The sequence below is a fragment of the Heliangelus exortis genome, chromosome 23, assembly GCF_036169615.1.
Source record: "Heliangelus exortis chromosome 23, bHelExo1.hap1, whole genome shotgun sequence".
In the NCBI taxonomy this organism is placed as follows: Eukaryota; Metazoa; Chordata; class Aves; order Apodiformes; family Trochilidae; genus Heliangelus; species Heliangelus exortis.
In genome coordinates this window covers 6513463-6536613 of record NC_092444.1, presented here as the reverse complement: position 1 = coordinate 6536613, position 23151 = coordinate 6513463, and the positions used below count along the sequence as shown (strand labels likewise).

Sequence of the window (23151 nt, the reverse complement as noted above, 5' to 3'; positions counted from 1 at the left end):
GAAGTACCATGATCGGTTCTTTAGGTTTCCTTTGGAACTTCTGTATCTGTAAGGTCATATGTATGGTTATAAGAAAATGGCATAAAATCAAAAGCATCGATTGACCATTAACCTTGTGTTGCTGCATTTTTGAGGATTTTAAAATATTCCGATTTTTGAGAATTAAAAAGTGTCAGATTTCCTTCTGTTCAGTTAAGAGTTCCTCGGTCCCTTGTTTTACTGGAGCTTTTAAACCATGCCTAGAGATGGCTCTAAGCTGGAAAATTCTCAGAGCAGCTGCTTTTAAACCCTGGTGTGCTGCAGCTTGCTTTTCAGGTTTGGCCTGTGCAGCAAAATCTGCAGCAGGGCAGTTGTTCTCCCTTTCATTACCTCAGCTCCTGAGGCAGAAGGTGATGGAGTAGCAGTCCTGCTTTATGTCTCTGCCTCCTCAGCAGATCAATAGATTCTAAATTTCGCCTGGACCCATTTTTAAAAACTTGCCAAAATGCAACTTTTTTTTTTTTTTTTTTTTTTTTTTTCCCTGAAAATACAATTTTGCCTGAGTCAGGCTCCTTGTGGACCAGGTTCTGAAGTGTTCTCAAACCAAGCAAGCCACGCTGGAATTTTGTGCTTGGCTTCTCTATTAAAGGATGAAGGAGCAGAGGGCAGCTGTCCCCAGGGCAGGTGGTGGATGGTGAAGGGTGCAGGCAGCCCCTGCTCCCCTGGGCCTGTCCAGCCTCTGGAAGCAAATCAGGTGTTGTTTTGTGGTGCTGACCCAGTCTGAGGTTGGGGCCCCCAAGAAGCAGTTGGTTTTTTTGGGGTAAATGTGGTCAGATGAAAGAGTTTGAAAAGAAGAAGACATTCAGATGCCAGGAGGCTGTGGACACGTTGGAGGAGAAGGGGTGGGAGTGTTCAGCCCAGGGCTGGGGTTTGCTGCTGGCAGCTCTGGAGGGAGCTGAGGACGAGGGGACTGTCCTGAGGGGACATTGTGGAGCTCTGTGCTCCCGGCAGGGGCCACTGAGCCCTGTCCTCTTCTGGGGGATGCAAGGCACTGTCTGGACCCAACAGAACCCCCCCCTGGTCCTGCTGCCAGGGATGGTACAGAGCAGCCACAGACAGTTTGGGGGAGGAGGTGAGAGACTGAGAGAGAAGGCTATCACATTGAAACTCCCCAAACAACTGGGAAAAATCAGAAAGAGTGTTACTTATCTTTTCTAGGAAGTTAGGTGGCATCTGGAAGGTGTTAGGAAGAAAACAGTGCATGGTTGGATCTCCTGCCCACCTCCTCCTGTATGTCAGCAAGTGAGCAGCTCCCTCCACCTTTTAAATGCAGCTAAACAGGGACTCTGCAATAACATAATGGTTTCTGTTATAGGAAATCATTCTCGTTTTGCTATAAATCACAAAACACCACCACACCCCCCCAAAAAAAAAAAAAAAAAAAAAAAAAAAAAAAAAAAAAAAAAATCTGACTTGAGCAAAAACAATTCCAGGAGCCAGCAAGCAGTGCTGCCCTGGTGTGATAAGGAGCCATGATCTCAGTGAGGGAAGCTGAGGGGAGACAGCCCACCAGTACCAGGATTTTCTTTTCCATGAGAGGGAATAATTTAAACAGAAGGCAAAGGATGATGAGATGGGGCACAAGGAGAAGCCATAAACCAGAGAGAGTGTCATAAATTGTTTCAGAGAATTAAAATGATGTAATTGGTAGTTGGACAATTTGTTCTTGTTTTGTTGGGAAGCCCATCAAGAGAGGAGCAAATATTCTGTGTGTTCCTGTGTGTCACTGTCAGACTGCTCACTCCAGCCAGGTTAAGTTTTGCCCCTGGTTTTAATCTGTAGTTACTTTTCCACCCTGTCTGTCCTTGCACCCATTTAATTCTGCTCCACTATCAAGGGCCTGAGTTTGTCTTGGTCCCTGGGAGAGTGCTGAGAAGGAACTGGTGTGGAACCAGAGGTGATGAGCTCAGGAACAACACAGCAAATCCACAGCCTGGAATAGCCACCTTATCTCTTCCCACTTTCTTTGTTGCATCTCACTGGTACATCTTGCTTTGCCCTTGACTCACTAATTCCCTGAAACAGAACCTATTTTCTTTGTCAGTCTCTACTTGGCATTTACTACAAGGTGCCCATCCTTGACTGAGTTTCCCGGGTGCTATGACAGTGCCCTGAGGAATGCTCCAGGAGCTTCTCACTGGAAATAGTTATTTTTTGTGAGGCAGACTGGAAGTGCTGGAGGCAGAAACAAGATGTTCTGGGTCTGTTACGTGGTCACTCTGCTTATTGCAGAAGCATTTCCAGTAGTGTGAATAGCTGGGTGCAAAGCTGGGTGCAGTGTCTGCTGGTTTTCATACTCTGCAGGATGAGAAATGGGTGAACCCAGCTCAGCAGGTAGCAGACTTACCTTGCAGTGAGTGCATCAGCACAAGGGAAATTCCGTGAGGAAGAAATGGAGGGCCTGGAGTCCAGCTTTCCCTTAGGGGAAGAAAGATAATTTGGTTTATTTCATTTATCCCTGCCCTCTGAACCCACCTTTTGAAACAACTGCCCATTTTGTACATTCTGTCCAAAAACACCATCCTTACCCCAGCAAAACACAGACCATTTGCAGACGGGTTCCAGTCCCAAAGGAGAGTGCAGCCTCAGCAGGAGCACTGGGATCCTCTTAGCAAGGGCTTGGTACTTGAGGACAAGAGTCATCATTTTACCTAAAAATAAAAAGTTACTGCTTTGGAAAGAGGAGAGCTGCTCAAGTACAGCAGCTTGTGTGAAGGGCCTGGAGCTCCCTGAGCTGTGCTGCAATCCAGGGGTCAGAGATCTCCTGGAGCTCCTGAGGGTGAGGAAGCTGCAGCTTTGTGAGATTTTTTTGTGAGATTTTTTGTGAGATTACAGGGCACGAGGTGCTGTGGGATGGCCATGAAGCCAGAGCATCCCTGTCACCCAGCACTGTTAAACCTGCACCACTGTAACCTGAAAGACTTTATATGAGTTTTGTGAAAAAATAAATGCACTGTCCAACCACAGCACTCATTTTTCCAAATGAAATAATGTCTTTAAAATGCGTTTTTTTTTCCTCCTTCTCCAAGGAGAGCCAAAGGCCTTTGTCTGCCTCTAGGATTAGCAGCCAGTACAATTTCAATTTCTAAATGAAGCCCTTTTTGATTTGCAAATAAAAAGCATCTGAAACCACTAACCAACTTGGCTTTCATTTTTATGCCCATAAAAATGTCTGAACCATTTGTTTTTTAGATTTTCTAACTGTAAAATGTGCTCCTGTGAGCAAATATGTCCAAGTTTCAATTGGAAGAGAACTCTCTGTTTTGATGCGAGGAGTTAAAAAAATCCTCACGTTTGCAAGGAAACTCAGAGCAATTGCTCTGCTAGAGGGGGGCTAACAAAAAAAACTAATTTTCAAATAACCACCTTTACCCTGTTGCTGCACTTGCATTAAGGGGCTGAAGGGCTCGTTCTACTTGGATCCAAAACTACAAGTGCACAATTGTGTGCACAATTTCTGGTGTAAGAATAGAGGGGCTGTGCCTGTGTGAGGGGTTCTGCCTCACACCTTTTCTCTGCCTTGATCTACACAGGTATCTTAGGAATATTTTTCTGGCCATCTCACAAATCAAAACAGAAGATGGTAACTTCTTTTTAAGTGTTTAACGAGTTGATCTGGGCTGGGGCTGTGGGAGGAAATTCAGGGTGATTCCTTTTCCGGAGTTCTGTTTTTCTGTGAGTCGGAAAGATTTAAATAGTTACTCCTCTTCCCAGGTCCAATTTCATAATTTCTTAAAGCCCAGTTTAAAAGTGGTTTCTGGTGCCGAAAGATGAACACAGCTCTGTCAGGCAAAACACTTGGAACAGTGAGAAATCACTTGTGCAGCCCGAGGCAGAGCTGACAGGTTGCAAGAGAGCACAGTCTGCATTTGTTTTTACTTGTTGCTTTACAAACAAACAAATTTAAAAGGAAAAACCAGTTATAAACAAACAAAAACCGTCTTCTACTTACAGTTTGTTTGCATGTTTCTGGTTCCAGGCAGTAATTTTCTCTCTCTCTGCAGCTGGTGCAGGTGTTTGGTGTCTGTGGGGTCGGGGTTGCTGTGAAGGATCTGGGGGGGACACCCGTGGCACCCCTCTGGGACATGGCCCTTCATTTAGTTCTTCTTCTGAATCAGCTGAGATGTCCTTGTCTCCTAACACTCTTTCAAGATGTTGTTGGCTGGTTTGTCACAGCCCTCGGGAAGGATTTCTTACAGAAGTTGTGTTTTTTATAACCTGCTGAAACCCAGTTCTGGGCAGTAAGTGACTGCGGTGGGGTCTGCACCGGGACCCTTTCCCTGTCCGTTCCCACCCCACCAGCTCCTCGGGAGGGAAACCCTTTGGAAAACTGTCCTTGGCTCATCTTTGGGCCCTGGCAGGGTGGACACTGCCCTGGGGTGTGAGCTCCGAGGGATTTGCTGGTGATGGAGCAGTTTGCAAGGTGCAGGAGCTTCGGCCTAGGATTAAGCTTAACCGCTCTTAGAGCAATCAATGCCACCCTCATTAAAGTCAGACGCTATTCAAACAGAAATGGAATTTCAGCGCGGGGGGCGAGATGGAGCATTGGAACAGATTCACAGAGCGGTTTTACAGCGTGCGGGCTCGCATCGCCCCGCACCGCCCCGCACGGGCTCACGGCAGCTGCCCACACCCCTGCCCTTCCCAGGAGCTCTGCTCTGGCCTGGAGGAGACCGCGGCCGAGGGGGGGGGGAGACCCCCAGAGCCGAGACCACCTCCAAGACCCGAACCCCCCAGACCCGAACCCCCCTCAGGTCCCGTCCCGTCCGGTCCCGCCGCGCCCCCCGCCGCGCGCCGCCGCACGGGCTGTGCCAGAGCGCCCCCTGTGGGCGGGAAGCGGCTGCTGCGGGGCCGCTCGGGCCGCGCTCCCGGGGAGTGTGCGGAAAAGCGGGGAAGAAACCCGCAAGTGCCGCTTCTCCTCCTGCCCTTCCCGCACTGCCAGCACCTCCGGGGCTTTGGCACCGCAGCCGGGCACACTGTGTCTGTGCGGGGCGGTGCGGGGCAGTCTGTTCGTTCCCCAGAGCCGCTGTGCAGGTGTGAGCGCGCCGTGCCTCGCGCTGCTCGCCTCAGACCCTGAGGGGCACAGCGCGGCCGCTCCGCTGCTCCGGGTCCCGATCCCTCGGGGAATTTGCCCTCTGGGGTCTCCTTCCCGGCTGTGGTGGAGTCAGCACAGAGGCTCCAGGTGGTTGCAAAAAGCCTGGGGACCTCTCCCGAGTCCGTTTCACTGCGCGGGTCGAGGGGAAACTGAGGCAGGGCCTGGGCAGGCAGAGGCCTGGCTGGGAGCGGCCTGAGGAGGAACAGGGAGAGCGTGGAAGGGGCCCGAGTCTCACTTCAAAGGCAGTCAGACTCCTGTGCAGCAGCATACACTCTGTTCCAGATGGGAACTCTGAGGTAACTTTTACAATTTTTTGGTTTTGAACAGCTAGCCTTGGGCTTTTTAAGCAAAACCAGGCTGAAAAGTAGCGGGTGCCTCTTGGCAAAGGCAGATGGTAAAGTTCCTGTTGTTATGGTCAGCAGAGCTTCAAAGTTGTCCATTGGAAAAGAGAAAGCCCCGTGTTTTTTACTTTTTCAGGTCTGATCAGAGATACTGTTATCAAAAGCTGATGTGGCTGAATTCTGGCCTGGATTGTGCAGGTTTTTCTTTTATTGGAAGAGTTTTCCCTTTTTACATTGGTCTAAGAGAAGAATTTGCTTCAACAAATAGTCTCTTTTGTTTCAAAGTGTCAACTTCTAGGAGGTTTGGTTTCAAAGGAACTGTGTAGTAGTTTATGTCTCTATCAAGTCCTTAAGGACTGTGGTTCTGTTCCTAATAGCAGATCTGTGAACACTACATCAAAAATGACAGCACTTTTCTGGATATTATTATTCCAGTAAAATAAACTGTTCCTGGATACATGACTTCCAGGGCACTGGGAGCAGAGCTGTGCAGGAAGGTTGGTTAGAAACAAGATACAGCTTAGAAGTTCATTTATCCAAATTTAAAAACAAATGTTAAAACAAACACCCAAACAAAACCCCCAAAAGACCTGTGATGCTTTTAGTACTAAAGTACTTCAGTTTTGTGCCAGAATGATGATTTTCAAATTTGCCAAAGCAGCAAAAGGATTAAATAGAAGATTTCTGAGGAAGTAGCTGAATATTGCCTTGTAAGTCACTTTATTAAACTATTCCAAACACTGTTGAAAAAGCACCCCTTTTTGCATACCAACACCAAGAATTTGGCAGCCTCACTAACGTGGAATTTTTTGCTTTGTTGTATGATCATATATTCCTCACTGTGTTGGGGGTGTCTCTGAGAGGAGAGATGGTGAGGCCAGAGTCTGCCTGCTCCCTGCATGCAGGGGGAAGAGGCTGCAGGACAGGTATCGAGTGGCTTTGGTAGTAACAAAACTTTTCTGAAATTCTAAATTAATTTCTGGAGAAATTAGAGCCTGCAACATTTTGGAAAAAGTTCCAGGTTTGGAGAATGTTGAGATGTTGTTAGATAAGTTCTGAATTTGTGGTGACCCTCGTTTCAATGCTGTGTGGATCCCTTTTTTCCCCTGAACTGTGGGGAAAAATAGCTTAGCTCACCAAATAACTGTGAGCACCCTGTTCCAAATTGTTCACATTTATAATGACACTGGAAATATTTCAGTGGGGAGTGTGTGACATTTACTAAAATTTTATTAGATCTTAATTTGAAAATGAATTCACAAAGGGCAGAAGCAGGAAAATCTTGCTGAACCATTGACCAGCCCCTTCTTAACAGTATAAACAGCCACATGTTTATATAACAACTCTGAATGTATTCAGTGACAATTTCCTTTCTCTGGAAGTCCTCTTTCTGTTTCAGAGTAATGCCATTCACTTGTTAGTGCTGGTTACAAAAATGTATTTGTTTAGTCTTTTATAACACTTACTGTCTGGGAACACTCAGAAGGGTTTTTATCTGGGGTTGTAAATGGTAATAATTACTATACACAAACAGAGCTATGTAGGCAGATGCACAGGTATGTGTAAGCATTTAAATATTCCCTTTATTCTTCATATCAGAGTGACTGATTTAAAACTCTTTTCAATCAGATAACATATATTACCAGTATGTATTCCTAAACCAGCAATTTGTGACACAGAAACGTGATGAACTCTGGAATTGTTCAGCGTGGACTTAGGAATTGCAAAATACTGGGGTTTATACAGGTTTGTTCCCAACTACAAGTTCTTCTTCAGATATGTTTGTTCTGGTTTGGGTTTATTTGGTTATTCTAAGCACCATTTGTTTATCCCATGCTTTACAGGTAACAGGCATTGTGTTCAGTGGGGATACAACACACTATATATAGCAATATATACACTGCAAGAGAGCAAAAAAGGATATATTGTGATTTTCTTGCATTTTCATCTTGATTTTCATTAATTTATGATGCATTCTTAGGCTTTCTGTATTTTAATACACCTGTAGCAGTTGGTTTGAGAGGTGAAAAACCCCTGGTTGCAGATGCCTGACACATCTGAATGAATTCAGTTTAGAGCAGCACCCAAAATCTGCTGAGTAGGGGCTGGCTCCTGGAGTTGTCTGCTGCATCTATTTTACCTGCAAGTGAAAAGCACAATCCAGACATCTCTTAGTTTGACTTTTCAGCTTCAGTTAGGCCTGTAGGAGAGGCTCAGAAATTAATCTGAACTGGAGCAGTGCTTGTCTGATGCTCTTAAGTTTTGTCTGAACCAGTTCGATAAAATTTTGAAAAAATTATGCATTAGGAAAGAAAACTTAACTGGAAATACGCAGGAAAAATGGAAGGTAAAGGGTCTCAGCTGTCTCAAGGCAGATTTCAAGCAGTTTTTCTCAGTGAAATCAGCAGTGTGTAAAGACAGTTGCAGGTCACTTCATCATCAAAGGGTTAATTCTAATTTTGAACTTCCCAAATGTCAGTGCTCTTCCATCCAAAATACAGCAACTGGCTTTATCAACATATGCTTTTCATTACCTACAAGACTTACAATATTTTTGGTGTCTGTATCAACTTGATTCAATTACTGGTACCACTGTGAGGGAACATTACCTCCAGGGAAAAGGGGGTGAACGCATCAGTGCCCATGGATACAGTGTACAGAGCAGATTAATATAACAGATTTACATCGAGACTGCTGACTCCATTACTTTAAAACTCCTGTAATTGACTTTTTTAAAAATGACATTAGCATTTAAATGGTACTATCGTTACAAGGGTGAAGGTTCAGCAGAATATGATCAATTTATTGAGCTCTTCAAATGTTCTTTTGATATTTATTTTTTGTTGTCATGCTGGAGGGGTTTTTTAGTGTTTTGTCAGACACAAGAAAAAGTCTATACCGTCGAGATCTTGGTCTGCACAGCTACTTGAGTGGAAATGCATGAAAAGCTCAGCTATCTTTCTCACCTTCATCCCCCACAGCTTTTTCTGAGCTGTAGAATTCCAGTAGGGCAGAAAGAAATAATTTACAGAAGCTGTCTTTGGCCTGAGAGAAGAGGCTGGTGTTCGTGCTTCTTGGGCAGAGATCAGCCAGGGAGATTATCCACCATGAAGTCCCTTTTCAGCCTTGCACATCAGAACTATTCCAGTCGCATTCAAACCCATCCAGCTCCCAGTTCAACCAGAGCAACTGCTATGCTGAGGCTGCTTTGACAGAATTTTACCACTCTAACAGAGATTTGGAATAGTTTCATTAGAGCAAGTGAATTAAACACGGTTGTAAATGCTCAAGAGTATGATCTTACAACACTCACTACCACTTTGTGACTCTAACTCATGAAAAACTGAGTTATGATAAAAAAATGTTCAGGATGCCCAACAGTTGGAGTGCATGGCTGCCAGGTATGTTGTAACAGCCCATGGGGCTTTGATGAGCCTGCTTTGTTTTCTCCATTTTTAAAAAGCAAAAATCTAAAAAGCAGAAGAAAAGCACAACTTCATTGATTTTTTTTTTTTTTTTTGCAGTTTTAGTCAGTGGCTCTTGGGCTGCTGCTGGCAGAGTTGACGGATTCCAGTCCTGTTCTGTGTGGCAAAGCAGGTCTGGGATTCAGAACCAGAGTTCAGACAATAGTGGCAGTAGGTAACTTGGTGTCCCTCCTGCTTGTCTCACTATAAAAATGCTTGGTAATGACCCAGTTCGACCCTGCCAGTTCTCTCTGACCTCCTCCTTTTCAGGATGCTGTTTAATTTGCACTAATTACATTCCATTCTGACAGGAACTTGGACATTGTCTCAAGCTTTCAGGTATTTTCACTGCTGTGTTCCAGTCCAGAGTACTGCTCAGGCCGAATACAAAAATGGCAATAAGTAATTAATGAAATACACTTTGGGTCCTAAGTGGTTCACACGTGCTGTAATCTATATGCATAAGCACCCTTGCAAGTTTGACTTTGTTTTCGTTTTGAATTCTTAGTAGGATTCAGAAGGGTTGGTTAAACCCAGCAGTAGCAGTTTTGAATAATTAATACATTTTTGGCTTTGGGGCTTGGATATTTGTTTCTTTAATCAGAATCCCAGGTTAAATTCCCAATAATAATTCTGGGCTTGATGGCCACTGTAGAGAATGCTGCTCGAAAGAGATCACTAGCACTGGAAAGAACTTTTGCAAAAACTTATGGGATGGATTGATTCAACTTTGCTTCTTCTAAAATCAGAGCAGAGTGAGGATGTTGTACCTATGAGCATTAATAGATAGATGGAGAAAAATACATTCCAGTGTATTTGGTTTTGCAATGGACTGGATGAGAAACCTGTCCAACAAGTTGTTAGGAAAACTGACCAGTGTCAAAATGTCTACTTGGCCCTGACTGTAACCCCTTTGTGCTCCTGAGTGCCTGTGTCAGGATCAAGAGCCACCTTTTCCTTTTGCAGAGTTCAGTGGAAACCTTTTGGTGCTTTTAGGAGTGGGATGAGTGAACACAGTGCTGCCAGAGCAGCACCAGGGGCTGTGCACACGTGTGCTCCTCCGGGACGTGAATCTCCATACGAGGTCTCAGAGACATGGATAAAAAAGTATAAAGCGCATGCCAAGGCTTTGTATTACTTTGAAAAGAATAAGATAGGAGCCATTGTTGGAGCTGCACTAGGGCTTTTAGGCACAGACAGTATCAGTAAAGTAGTTGCATGTTTCAAAATATTGTATCATTTTAAAGTGCAGCGCACATTAGATCAGTGAAACGGGATACGCCAATTTGAACTGTGCCATATAATGCAGCTCTGTGTTTGGAGAGACAGAGGCACCCCAGCCCCAAAATCCCTGGAGCTGTCTTTCAAAGAGTGATAGTTACGGAAATTAGCAGTGCAGAAATCCATACTAATCATTCATCAGGAGTCTTATTAACTGTCTTACCAGCATTATTAGGAGAGGGCCCGGCCCCCGAGCGGGCAGCGGGGCAGAGGGCCAGAGGGCTGCCCTCCCAAACCACCACCACTGCCTCCCTCTGTGTCCTGGCCTCTGCCCCCAGTGGGAACTGGTTTGGAAATGGCTGTGGTGTGAGGGGAAGATTATCTGATCTTCAGGTAAACTTAAACGATGCCTTGTTGTGAATCTGATGCAGACTGAGAGAGAGGAGACTTGGTCCTGCAGACAAGCTCCTCCTGCTCCTCTCTGTGGACCTCGAGGCCATCTGTTTGTCCACTCCAGAGAGGGTTGGCACAGCACTAACTGGAGGGTGACAACTCCAGAGGACTCTGGCAGTCACACTGGCCACCTGAAACCCCTTGGTGTCTGCAGCTCTGCAGGGCAGCTGCTTGCTTTGAGCAGTGTAGCTGTACACGGGCACCTGAAATCACTGTCTGTGCCTGTAAATATTGTATTTAGTACACTGGGAGTTATCATAACACCTCTTCACTTACTGAAAAACTTTACCTAGCTAGGAAAAACAGCAATATTCGTCCCAGCTGAACTTCCCATAGGGCATTTTGCATTAAACTTTGCCCTTAGTTTTATCAAACAATTTTTTAAATATCAACCTGAGTCCTATTTTTTAGGAAAAAGAACATCTCAGCATTTCAGAAGGGTGAGTTTCAAGTCTGACCCTTGGTATTCCCATCTGATGTTAAGTTTCAAATGAAAGAAATCAAATTGCACACTCGGGTTCAAGGTTTTAAGTCTGTGAATCTTACTCTAGCTAGTATCTCTACCATAAGGGAAACAAAGAACATAGAGGAGATAAATAATACTTGAAAAAGACAGGATCTTTTTTGTCTGCTTCTTTATCTGTAGTTTGACTGTGTTCCTTAAGTGTTGAAAGGGGCACTTTCTTGGCAAGTATGACACAAATAACCTTCACCCTTGAGTGCACTGTCGGAGACAGTTATAAATTTGAGGATAAAGGAGAGGAACAAGAGTTACTTTATATAACATTTTCTCCTGATAACAGAGGATGGAGAAATGAACGAGTGTTCCTGTCTCACTTGTCCTGAGGTTGCTTTGTCAAGCCCTGGTGTTCATAGCCCCGTGCTTTTCCTGTGTCCTACCCAGTCCCTGGGGGGGGTTGGTTTGGTGCTGCAGAGCTGGAGGGGGACACTTCTGCCTGAGCTCTGGCACGTCCTGTGCTGGTGTGCCCATAGCTGCTTCTCCTCCAAGGAGAGCAGCCCTGGCCCTTCCTGAAGTATCTGAGGAAAGAATTTGAGATCTGATGGCACGATGGTGTTGAGTAGTAAGAACTCCCAAGTGTTTGCAGAACTGAAGTATTTGTGGGAAGGAAGGTGGGTTTCATGGTAGCAGCCCCAGGGAGGTTTGTTTGTGCAGCCCTCTCTCTGGAACGCAGGTGCAGACTGCAGGTGGCATGAGGAGGAATTGTGTGCCCAGTCAAGGGGAGCTCTGGGAATCTTAGGACAAGGTGAACAGATAATAAAGTCTTTAAAAATTCTGTAAAGATTATATGCAAACCTGCATTAGACCAGAACACCATTGTTATTCTCTGAGTGTTTGGACCTTTTTTTTCACTGGGAAATGTTTCCCTAAAATTGGAGGAACTGTGTAGCTTTTCTTTCCAGCAAATACAGTTGACCTGTTTCCTAGAGAAATGCAGTAGGACTTTCCCTCTCTTCCTTTTGTTTAGTCTTGACTCTGTTTGGTTTTTAGGCTTTCTTTTTCCTCCTGAGCTCTGCAGGGAGAGGACAGCCCGAGAGGAGCCAACAGTGACTCAGTAAATCCCCAGGTGGGGAAGTTCCTGTTGCTCTCGGGGCAGGTCATCCCTGGCTGGAGCATCCAGAGGGGTTGTCCCATCTTGGAAGCACACTGTGTTCACTAAGGGTCACCTTGCAAGCAGGATTTAGTATCTCTCTTAATGCATTTCACCTTGAACTCCCTCCTACATGTTACATTTTTGAAGTAGCCCTAAGAACTGTGGCTCTTTCCCCAAAATGCAGCAGGACATAATCCTGAAATGTTTCTGTTCATTGCAAGGACTGTACAAAAAGGCTGTTTTGTGTATAGGCTTTTATATACATATTTATTTAAGGACTATATTAATTTTCATACCATAACATAACCCTTCAGTCTCAGTATTGCAAATGCCAGCTCATTTTAAGATGTCTGTGTCTTTGCAGGATGAGGAGACACGTAGAAGGCAGCTCCAAAACACTCAGCAAGCTCTTTCCTAATTGTGCTGCATAAGTCTCTGGAGTAGGGTGTCTGGGGTTGGAACCAGCTGAGGATGTTTGAACAACTTACATCGTTTTGTTAGGAATTTGTTAAAATACATTCCTGAGGGAGATGGTATGAATGAATTTCACACTTTGCAAGTGGTTTTGTGTTATAGAATTGATGCATTTACATTAACCCTGTTCAATATGAAGAAATAAATTCTCCTTTCAAACATGTTCTCATTCCAAAATGTAAGCCAGTGTTTTAATATAGAGATTAATTTTACTTTATATCTTCTCCAGCTCAAGTCAGTAGAAGTCTATAAAGCATATGAAAACTGTTCAGCTTAAGTAGGGATTTGTTACTATGCACAACAGGGCACTGTGTTCTAAGGCCTTGAGCCCTATACAAAATGCAGAAGGGAGGAAATATTAGAGGGTTTCAGGGATCAGGCAGAGATGTCCAAGTTTAGTTCTGACTTTGGGGTCTCTAAACAGCTGCTTGAATTTGAATGACCACATTCAGGCCTCATCCATTTGAGTGCTTTCCTACTGTGGGATTGTTGTAATAAATTGCAGTTTTAAGACAATTAAGTTTGCTCTGTTGCTGGCAAAAAAGCATCAGAAGTTAGAAATACCTGTGGTAGCATAAAACTGGTAACATATTAAAACCTTGAAGAGGAAAGGAATGCCTTATTAAGGTCTTCTAATACATACTGCAGTCTGCTTAAACTTCCAAGCTGGGCAGTGAAGGAGGTCCTCTGTTTGTTCTTGATGAACTTCATTTTTTGTAGGATTATCCATAATTAGCGAGGACAAAAATTTCTGAAGACTCAAATTAGGCAGTTAGAGCAAAGTATTGTAGGTCAGGACTCTTGGGTTTCCTGACACTGATGGGCTGTGGTCCTTGCCTGCACCTCAGTTCCCTCTCTGCAGAATGGGTAGGGTCAGTTGGCTGTCTTTCAGCAAGATAATAATATTTCTTTTATACCTGTAAGCATTTGATTGTCTTTAAACATCAAGCATTCACTTTTCTTTCCTAGGATTTCTTCTGGTCATGATTAGTGCTGCAGGGATGTCCCTGGGCTGGGACATTGTGAGCAGCTCAGTGTCCTGTCTGTGTGGGTGTCTTGGTGTCAGGGAGCTTCCACTCACTTAGAGCAATATGCCATTCTTGTGTTGGTTTGTTTTGTGTTTTTTAAACACCCTTTTCCCCCTGTGCTTAACGAAAGCTGTATTTTGCTCTGTATATAGAATTGTATATATGGCTGTATATAGAACTCTATTTTGATATAAAATAGATACTGCAGTTGGAATCGCAATAAGAAAACAGAGAAACAACAGGCATTGCAGAGATTGCAGTGCTGATTAGGAGTGCAAATTAGATTTAGATTTCCTGAATATCTTAACAGCAGCTGAGCATTTTTTTGTCCTTTGTGTATGAACATTTCCATTAAAATTTACAAAGGGTTTGAACTGGATTAGACTCCCACAGTCACTTTGAAATAACAAAATACAACTTGGCTGACAGGGGCTGTTTAGAAACCTTTTGCAAAAATTATCTTCAGAAACGTTAGCACTTAGCAGTTACAAAATGTCTACTTTTGTCTTGCCCCCTCTGCCAAGTTCCCTTTTTGTCTTGCCATGAGGAGGATAAATTATCCGACTTGCAGAGATAAACCACAGAGAGGTGAGATTACTGAAGCTGAATACTAGAAACTCGCAGCACTCTGTCCTTCTCTACAGTTTGAATTTAAAGCCCTGTTTCTGGCCGTGTCAATCAGTCACTTAATGAATACATTACTAAATGCAGTTGTTTTTTTCCTTTCTAGAAGATGCAATTAATGTTTTGGCTTCAGACTCCTGGTTTATAATAAATGTATGGAGCGCAGCAAAAGATCTTTGGAGTAATTCAAGGAATTATCTGAACAGAAAAGGCATACAATGCGTTGCTTTGAAGAGTGAAATGTGTTGGCATGGGGCAAAGAGGGGGAAATGAAGCCTCGTACGTGCTACCCAAAATACTTTATGACCTGACATACTGTGGTTATGCTGAACATTGGCTGGGACTGGGCTAAGGGCAAGCAGAGGAATAAAAGCCTCTGGCTGACAGAGTCATGGTGTGGTGTGCTTCTACAAGAATGTGTTCAGTCTAAAGGGGGGAGGCCTAGGAGGTTTCCCTCCAATCAAAGGAAGAGCAGGATTTTCCTTCCAAGATAACCTTTTCCAAAGAAGCAGTGAAATGCAGACTGGCTGAGACAGAAGGTTTGAGAACAATTTCAGCAATAGGTGGTGACAGTTTCTTTTAATCTTCTTTACGTTCTGTATTAGGTTAGTGGCTGGCTAACAATATCTTTGGATTTATCTAACCAAGGAGCCTTTTGACAGAGTCATTTTTCCCACTATTTATTTAATAAAATTTGTGCTCTGAGGATGTGATGGTGGTGACAGTGGTGGGGTCAGAGATTTGGGGGTGGTTCCTCTGATTTTCATGGACAGGAGTAGAGGCAAGGACAATGCAACAGAGCAAATCTGTTCAGAGCAGGTTAAAGATTAGTGGAGGTGGTTGTTGATCTGGGTGAGACTATCATTTTATATCTAAAATCTTGCCTGTGAGTACTTCAGTGACTGATGCCTTCCTGGTGCCCAGAGTGTTGGGGTTGGTAGGAGAGATGGTGTGTTGAGAGACTGGAGAGGCCAAGGAATCTCATTTCAAGCAAGTGCTTTATCCTAGGGTGTTCTGCTTAGCCTTTCCATCCCTGGAATCTGGAGGTGGATCAAACCTAAGAATTGAAGCTTGGACTCTGTGTACATGTTGTGTCTAATTCTGATTCCTGGTGTCAGCTGCTGACTGCAGTTTTCTTTTGGGTCTCACACTGTGTTCGTGAAGTCCGTAGAATCAGCTCAGTCTGTTGGTGATAATCTTACCCTCTTCCCTTACTTGCTCCATGTATCTCATCCACATTTTTTTCTCATCTTGAAAATACTCCAGCATGGCAGTGGGATGCTGTGTGGGTGTGCACTGGATTTGCTGCAGCAAAAGGGGCTTTGACTCTAAGTTCCTCTTGGCAGAGGCTGTGCTTGCTTGCGTCTGTGAGGAGCACACAGAACAATGGAGCTGCCTCTGACTTGGAGCTTTCTGAGCACAGTGATGGGACAAATGATAAGCCATAGGAATTAACTCTGAGATCAGCCCTGCAGCTTTCACTAGTGCCCTGCTGGAGCTTGCATGCTTTCCAACTGATCTGCCCTGGATTCACAGTCTGGAAAGGAAATGAAACCATGAGTTTCATGTTTCAAAACACAAATTTTGCACTGGCCCTTTTGGGAAGGTATGGTGTGAACAGGGCTATATAAAGGTGGGATATTATTTATAAAACTACCCTGAGGAAAGTTTTAGGGCTTTGTGACCAGTTGCAGGTGGTTTGCTGACTTTACCCTGAAACTTGAAACGTGTGAAAATGTTGCCACAAATACCAGCATTCATTTGGGCTGGTTTTTGCAAAATGGATGCTTTTTGAAACATCCTTAGGTTGAAAGTGTGCTGGTACCCAATTACCATTTTTTAATGAGGTTGTGTACCTCCCTTCAGGGCCTGGTGTGTACTACACTGCTCTGGCCTCTGCAGGATGAATTTTGCAGACCCTGCTGTGTGGTCCCTGGACTGATTTGCTTTTAACACCTTAAAAACAGCAGCAGAATACTTAGGTCCACATCTTGCAAAGTGACCCTGAGCATGCCTAAAAAAATCTTCTACTTTTTAAGATCCAAGACCTCTGGGTGTTGTTTGGACAGTGCTGGCTACACCCCAGAACCCACTTCGGGCAGAGTCTGCTGACCATGGGGCACAGAGCAGCCCCCTGGCTTGCAGTGGGGCCCATTTTAACTAATAAACAATATAAGTGCTACTACTGATGTTAATTAATTAACTCATATAGGAAAAATTTCAGAACTTGCATGGCTGCTTGTGAAAATGTAATGAAGACACTCATTTTTAGCTACTCAGATCTGGGAGTTTTTATCAGTGCCAGGACTAAGAACTGAATTTGAGATGAGCAAGGTATCTGTAAATCAAGAAGTATTCCCAAACATGCACCAAGTCGGGAGCTCTGAGCAGTGAATACATTACAAAGGTTGACAGTTCACAGAAACTTGTGAATAAAAAAAAAGAAGTTAAATTAATCCAGTAATTCGTTAGCATTGTGTAACTGGGATTTTACTGTATCTGGAGAATGTGAAACTTGGACTGAATACAGGATGAGTTTAGGAGTGAAAGTAGTATAGTGTGCTAGTATGAAATGAGTAATTATATAGTTTAAATTAATGTGTTAAAATAGAAGCTGGCAACTCAGAAGTTTTCACGACTGGCTTTGCGTTGGTGTTTCCCTAATAATCAGTTCCTTACTATGGAATATTTCTGGGGCATGAAGGCAGCACAGAGGTGATACTGCAGAGTTCATCTGTGTTTCTGGTGGCTCTGCCCCTACTTGGTGAATCCCTTCATGGCACCTTCCACAAGTACCAGACTCACCTGGAGAGCCACCTGGGCAGGCAGGAGTCAGCCTGCTCTAGATTTGTGTGCCTGCAACTGCAGGGTTGCTCGATGTGTCTGATGGATGGATGTTTAGATTTTGGCTGCTTTTGTGTAAAACAGTCTCTCCAGCCCATAATTGATTTCTAAGTTCCTTCCAACTTGAGACCAAAGCTTCCTTATCCACTGAGCTTGGCTACAGACATTACCTGGAGTCATTTGATGCTGTTCTGGGTAGACTTTATCCCTTTCTCTGTGTGGATGGGATGCCAGGAGTGGGTGGGCCCTGGGTGGCAGGCTCCAGTGCTCATCAGTTAAAGGGTTAACTGCCAACTCAGAACACAAACAAGAGATGCAAGCAAACAGTCCCCAGCAGAAATTGGACCCATCACTTCCCTCTAATGAAAACCAGATTCACTCCTACAACAATCATTCCACTGTTCCTAGATACTGTTCCTAGCTTAAGAGAAGCATTATTGTTGTTTCTGTTTAAAAAACCCTGAGCCCATACATTATAATTCTAGATTTGATCTATTTTATCATCTGGTATTCTTTCTGGAAAATGAAAAAATAAAGTAAAAAGGGTTTCCAGGTCTGAGTGCCCAGTCTCAAAGCAAAAGAAAAAGGGAAGGAGTTTGCAATGCCAGCAGTCCAGATCCTCGTGTGAATTAGTGCAGACAAAATAATTGAAGTTACACTAGTTAGAGTCTTAAATATGTCTCACAACCCCCTTTTTTGTGTGTGTGTGTGTGTGAGCACACTCGAGGGCTGCTTCCAGAGCACACGTATTTCCCTGTGTTAAGGAGATACTATTCTGCTGTCTGCCCCATTCCTGCTGCTGAGCTTCACTGCCATACCTGACTGCACAGCCAAAGGCAGAGTGACCTGAGAAATACTGCCTGCTGCACAGTTGGACTGTCAGCTTTGGGATGAAAGATGAGAGAGTTTCTGGACTGAATCTCACTGGCCCTTGCACAGCCCCAAATACTTGTTTCTGACCTCATTAGGCAGATGTAAGGTGACTACAACTGTGACTGAGTTTTTTACTTTTTTTCCTTAATAAAAAGGCAAGTTTAATCCTGGTCTCCTTTTAGTGGAACCTTGAAAAATGCAGTTTTCTCATGCACTTTTCCTTGAATTGTGAGTATTTTTGCACATCCTTGTTGGGATCTCACGTCCCTTGTCCCCGTTCCTTGGATGACACGTGAAGGCTTTTGTGTGCTTCCAGCTAGCTGACCTTGGGAGCAGCACACACTGGGGTCTGGAGTGACCTGATCAACATGTGCAGTGCTGAGGCTTTTTTAGAGCTGTTGGTTTAGGTTTCATGCTTTGTGACCGACTTGAGAGAGGATAGAAGAGGATTCAGATTTGACTGCAAAAGAGTCAGAATTCAGACTGTTACCTTACTGAGCACTGCCTTTACATTGACAAATCAGCTCTGAGGTCGTTATACATTTATCCTGCTCCTTGATATCTCTCAACAGTCAAGCTGTTCTTCTGTGAAGGCTCGTGTTTCAAACTTAACACAAATATTCCGATGCTTTTTAAATATGTTCCAAATAGACATTTATTTTGGCTGCAACAATATTTTCCTTTTATTGCTGTTAGGAGATTCCACATTTCTAGAAATAACTTCTAAAAGGTGCTTGAGGGTCTTGGATATAGGTGTTGTCAGTTCCACTGGAGAAGTATTTTACAACGCACAATGTATGCTAACATGTATTTCAGAAAGTAAAGACTGCACGTGGAAAACTGAAGGAGGTTTTCCAAGTCATTATGAAACAATATCCTTTTCATAAACTGGCTATGACAGAGTTTCCTTGGTGCCTCTGATGGTCACTGGCTGATGCTCAGAGGTCTGAGTTTCTTCTGAGTGTGCTTGGTGGTGTGTGATGGTGGGATGCCATCTGTAAAGCTTTCTTCTGGGGACAGATGAAATCACAGTCCATGGCCATTTCAAATTTATATTAGTGTCTGTCACAAACATTTCGTGAACGTTACACAGTTGTGATTTTTGTGAACAGCTTGGCTAGTTACACAGGGATATCGTTCAGAGTCATCTAGAGGCACTTCTGCAGGACTGAAAGGAAATGCTGGCTTTCTGTACATTAATTTTGGAGTCTCGTGCAGAGCATGACAGAGGTGTGCAGGTGTGTACACCTGGGTGTCTGAGCAGGTAAGGAAATGTATTTGTGAAGAGCTCTGGCTGATAGATGCTGGTGTTTAAAGAGGACTGCATCACTTCCAGCCACTGCTGGAACACTCCGAAATCTGCTGATCCAAGCCAAAACCTCTCCACTCTCTTCTGCTCTTGGGGAGGAGTTAGGGATTTGTGAATGTGTGAAAGTATTAGCTGCCAGTTATAGCTGGAATCAAGCCTAGAGGAACCCAGATCCTTCAGCGGGAAAGTTTGTAATACATTATCTCTGGAATGGGCCCAGCTTTCAAAACCAGGAAGTATTAATGGGAATAAATGTGAGCACCATTAGCACTTCCAAAGGCATGATTTATTATCCGTGTTGGTTGCAAAATATTGTTTAGTTGCATAAGCTTGATCCTCTAAATAGAAAATGTCGTTAATGGATTAGTTGATTAAATACACAGACCTGAAAGGAAGAGAATTCCCTCTCCCATGTCTGGGCAGCATGAGCTCTCCCAGCCATCCTGTTACCTGCATGGAGAGAGGGAAAACCTTCACTGCTCTCCCAGTCCTCCCCTGGCTCCCAGGAGTGGGCAGCAGCAGAGGGGCTGCTGGGGTGCAGGCAGGGTTGGGGTAGGGGCTGTGCTCTGACACTTGCCTGGGGTGTCCTAGCAAACTCTTGCTCTCTCGTTTCTTGTGTGCACTGAGTGTTCTGAGGACTGTGAGGAGTCTGATCCTGCTGCAGTTTTGGTTTTCCCCAGTAAGTGCAAGTTGTCCAGCACTTGTACATGGCTGGCTATTAGGACTTACAGAGATAAATTACCCAAATGAAACATCAGCATGTTCTGCTTTTAGAGGAATAAAGGGTTGGCCAGCAATCATTATATTCAGTTATCTGCTGAGTTTTGCTTGGTACCTACCTGATTCATGGAGGCAATACTAATTATACTGGCTTTTTTTCTATTACAAGCCATTTTTTCCCCCTGATGTTTTGCCCCTGTCGTCAGTCTGTTCCCTGTAAAATCCTCTCCCTTCCTCTCCTCCTTTGATCTGCTGCTTAGGGTTCACCTCCTTCATTTTTTGCAATTACCAGTCTGGAGTGAGGATGCCCCTGACCTTTTACCAGCAGTCTGGCAGACACATGGGACAGGAAGCTTGGGTTTTATTTCAGGCTTTTCTACAATTCATCTTGGATGCATTACAACAGTAGCAGCTCTGACTATCTTGGAGCCCTTTTTGTGATCAGGCAAAGGTAACCTCACAGACCCAGGGAAATGAGCAGGCTTGGAGCTCTCTGATTTGGGATGGACTGGCTGGGCACACATCTTTGGTGGGTAATAGGATGCAATAGACCTTATGTTCTATATGTTGCTATACTATATATAAAAGAATTTCTTTTATGTCAAGTTCAGCAGCAGTTACCCGAGAGCACAGCCTGCTCTGGAGAAGAATCTATGTGGCTGTCAATGCAGCAAATGAGTCATTTGCTCCAAAAAAAATTAAAAAAAGGACTTGCTTCTGTTCTGCTTTGCTGAATTCTTTTACTTTCCAAGTTTTCAATCTGCAGCAGCAGTGGAACAAGCAAAATATTGCTGTAAATACTTTGCAAAAGATTAAGGTAGAGCTCGGGATTTATGTTTGAATTTCCAGAAGATGGATCAGTTTGCCATGAAGAAATGCTGGTTCTGCCAGTCCAAGGTATGAATTGGCTGGTGTTGTCCCCACCTTGCAGAAGGGATGGGGTAAGCTGACATTCTGTAGCTTACACGAGTACAACTTTGCAGCAAGAAGTGGCAGTAACTCTTACTTTTCCATCTTTGATTATATAGCTTAAAAATAACAAAGCAATTGGTTTGCCATAGCTGGTTTTACTGCACAGGTGATTAAGAAGCTGTGTGTGTGTGAGCTTGCTTGTATCCTTTCACAGCAAAACATACAAAGCCAGACAGAGATCTCCAAAGAAAGAAAATATGATAATTCCTTTAGAGGTGCTGCAATTTCTAGCAAGAAGAAAAAGTGAGGACAGGCTTGTGGGTGAGAAGGGGGTGGGGAGCTGGAGAGATGAGCCTGTGGAATGACATTATAACTTTACCTGCTGGCTGAATGTATCTGTGGATTTAAATGACATCTCAGGGGACAGTATCAAACTTCTAAATTCCATTCATCCATCAGATGGGAGAACAAGACCTGGCTTTCAGTCAGCCAGGAGCTGGAGATTTCTCCTGGAGTAAATGAGCTCAGACCACACAGATAAAGAACGTCTTCTGTTCCGTTGTAAAACAGTTCAGGGCAGAATCATCTGTCACTCGGCTCCGAGCTGGAGGCCTTTCAGCTCTGGCTGAGGTGTGGAGTCCAGCACAACAGGCTTGCTTTTCAAACTCTTTCCAGTCCTTCATTCCATTTTAACTTCCAGAATTTGCTTCACAGCTTCTCATAGTTTAAAACAAACTGCCCAGCAGCCGAGCACTGCAGGTAGTTTCACTGCACACAAGCATTCCCCTGGGAAAGGGTAGGCTGGGTCATGCCTTGCAGGCATCTGCTCCCCAGTGTCTGTAGAACTGCTGTTTTATGAATTTTATGTCCATTCACTTTTTTCCCCTCCAGCAAGTATCTTTCCATCTTAGCCAAAACCAAAAAGGAAATAAACCAAACAACAGATGAAGCAGATTTTGTCTGGGCAGTCAGTTTTCCTGGGTGGATCCTCAACTTGCCTCTGTTGGTTTGAGTTTTATCTAAGTTCAGACATCATTTGTCCTATTAAAATAAAAGTCTTAGAGTAAATCAGGGCAAAAAGTCTTAAAGTAAATACAAATCTGGCATAGACAGTGACCTGTATGTAGAGTAGGGTAATGCCTGGGGAAGACCTGAAGCTTCCTGTGTTAGCTGAGCTAGGAGTATCTGTGGTAAGTTTTGGGGAGGTTTTACCCATTTTATTACAGTGCTTGTGCTCATCTAGTGCAGACAGACCTGCTGGTAGTCCAGACTATGACAGCTTTTTTGATGTTAAAAGCTGGTTATTCACCAGAAAGTTCCAATTCAGGAGGCTGAAACTAATCACAGCTTTAGTCAAGTTTAATGGGTATTTTTAACTGAAAGAAAGATGAATTTAAAACCATCAGAAATCCAGAGATGGTTTCAGAGAGGAGTCTTATCTTGAAAAGAAGTGAGTATAGAGAGAGAGGAGAGCTTGTTCTTCCCAGACAAACAAAAGTGAAGATCAGACTTGGTCTCTCTGGCTTCATCTTTAAAGAGAAGCAAAACCACCAAGGTGCAATGGAAGGGCCTTCATGGTCCCAACCTGTCAAAACCAATGACCACTGGCAAACTCTATGGTTTTTTGTTAAATATTTCATCTTGATTTCCAGAACAAATGAGTTCGGGTAAACTGTAGATAAGGATCTGAAATGTGAAGCACTGGCTCATTTCATTGAAAGCTGCCATGGAAACATATCCCCAGTTAGCTTTACTATCTACAAAGGCTCAATCAGTACATACGATCCTAATGATTTCCACCCAATTCACAGCTATCTGGGTCAGACAGAATTTATGTAGTATTGCAGAAGAATGTGTGCCTCATGTGTTTATAGTATGTTTTTTCCAACACAGAATGAGAAAAATACACAGTGGGCAAAGAGAGGGGGGGATTTAAAGCAAAATTTCATTTTAATGTTTCAAATATGAAATGTCAGGCTGGTTAACTTTGCATCCTGAGTCTGGAAAGATACATTTTCATCTTTGCAATGCTTTAGTTAGTGGTTCCTGGCACATTACATTAACTAATTTGAGATCGAATTATCAAATTTGCTCATTGCTGCTAGCACTAATTTGAAACCTTACAATAAAGAACAGTTTGA

General features: G+C 43.8%; 1 protein-coding gene across 5 annotated transcripts in view; it reads left to right on the top strand.

Annotated features, from left to right (window-relative positions):
• PRDM16 (PR/SET domain 16) overlaps window positions 1-23151 on the top strand; it is a 274258-nt gene that overhangs the window by 169864 nt on the left and 81243 nt on the right. The window contains exon 1 of one of the 5 annotated variants that reach the window (XM_071766808.1): window positions 5097-5430. The exons of the other annotated variants lie outside the window; for them this stretch is intronic. The gene's annotated coding sequence lies outside the window, so the exon portion shown is untranslated. Of the gene's footprint in view, window positions 1-5096; window positions 5431-23151 lie in introns of those variants that run through there. 5 annotated transcript variants of the gene reach the window in all.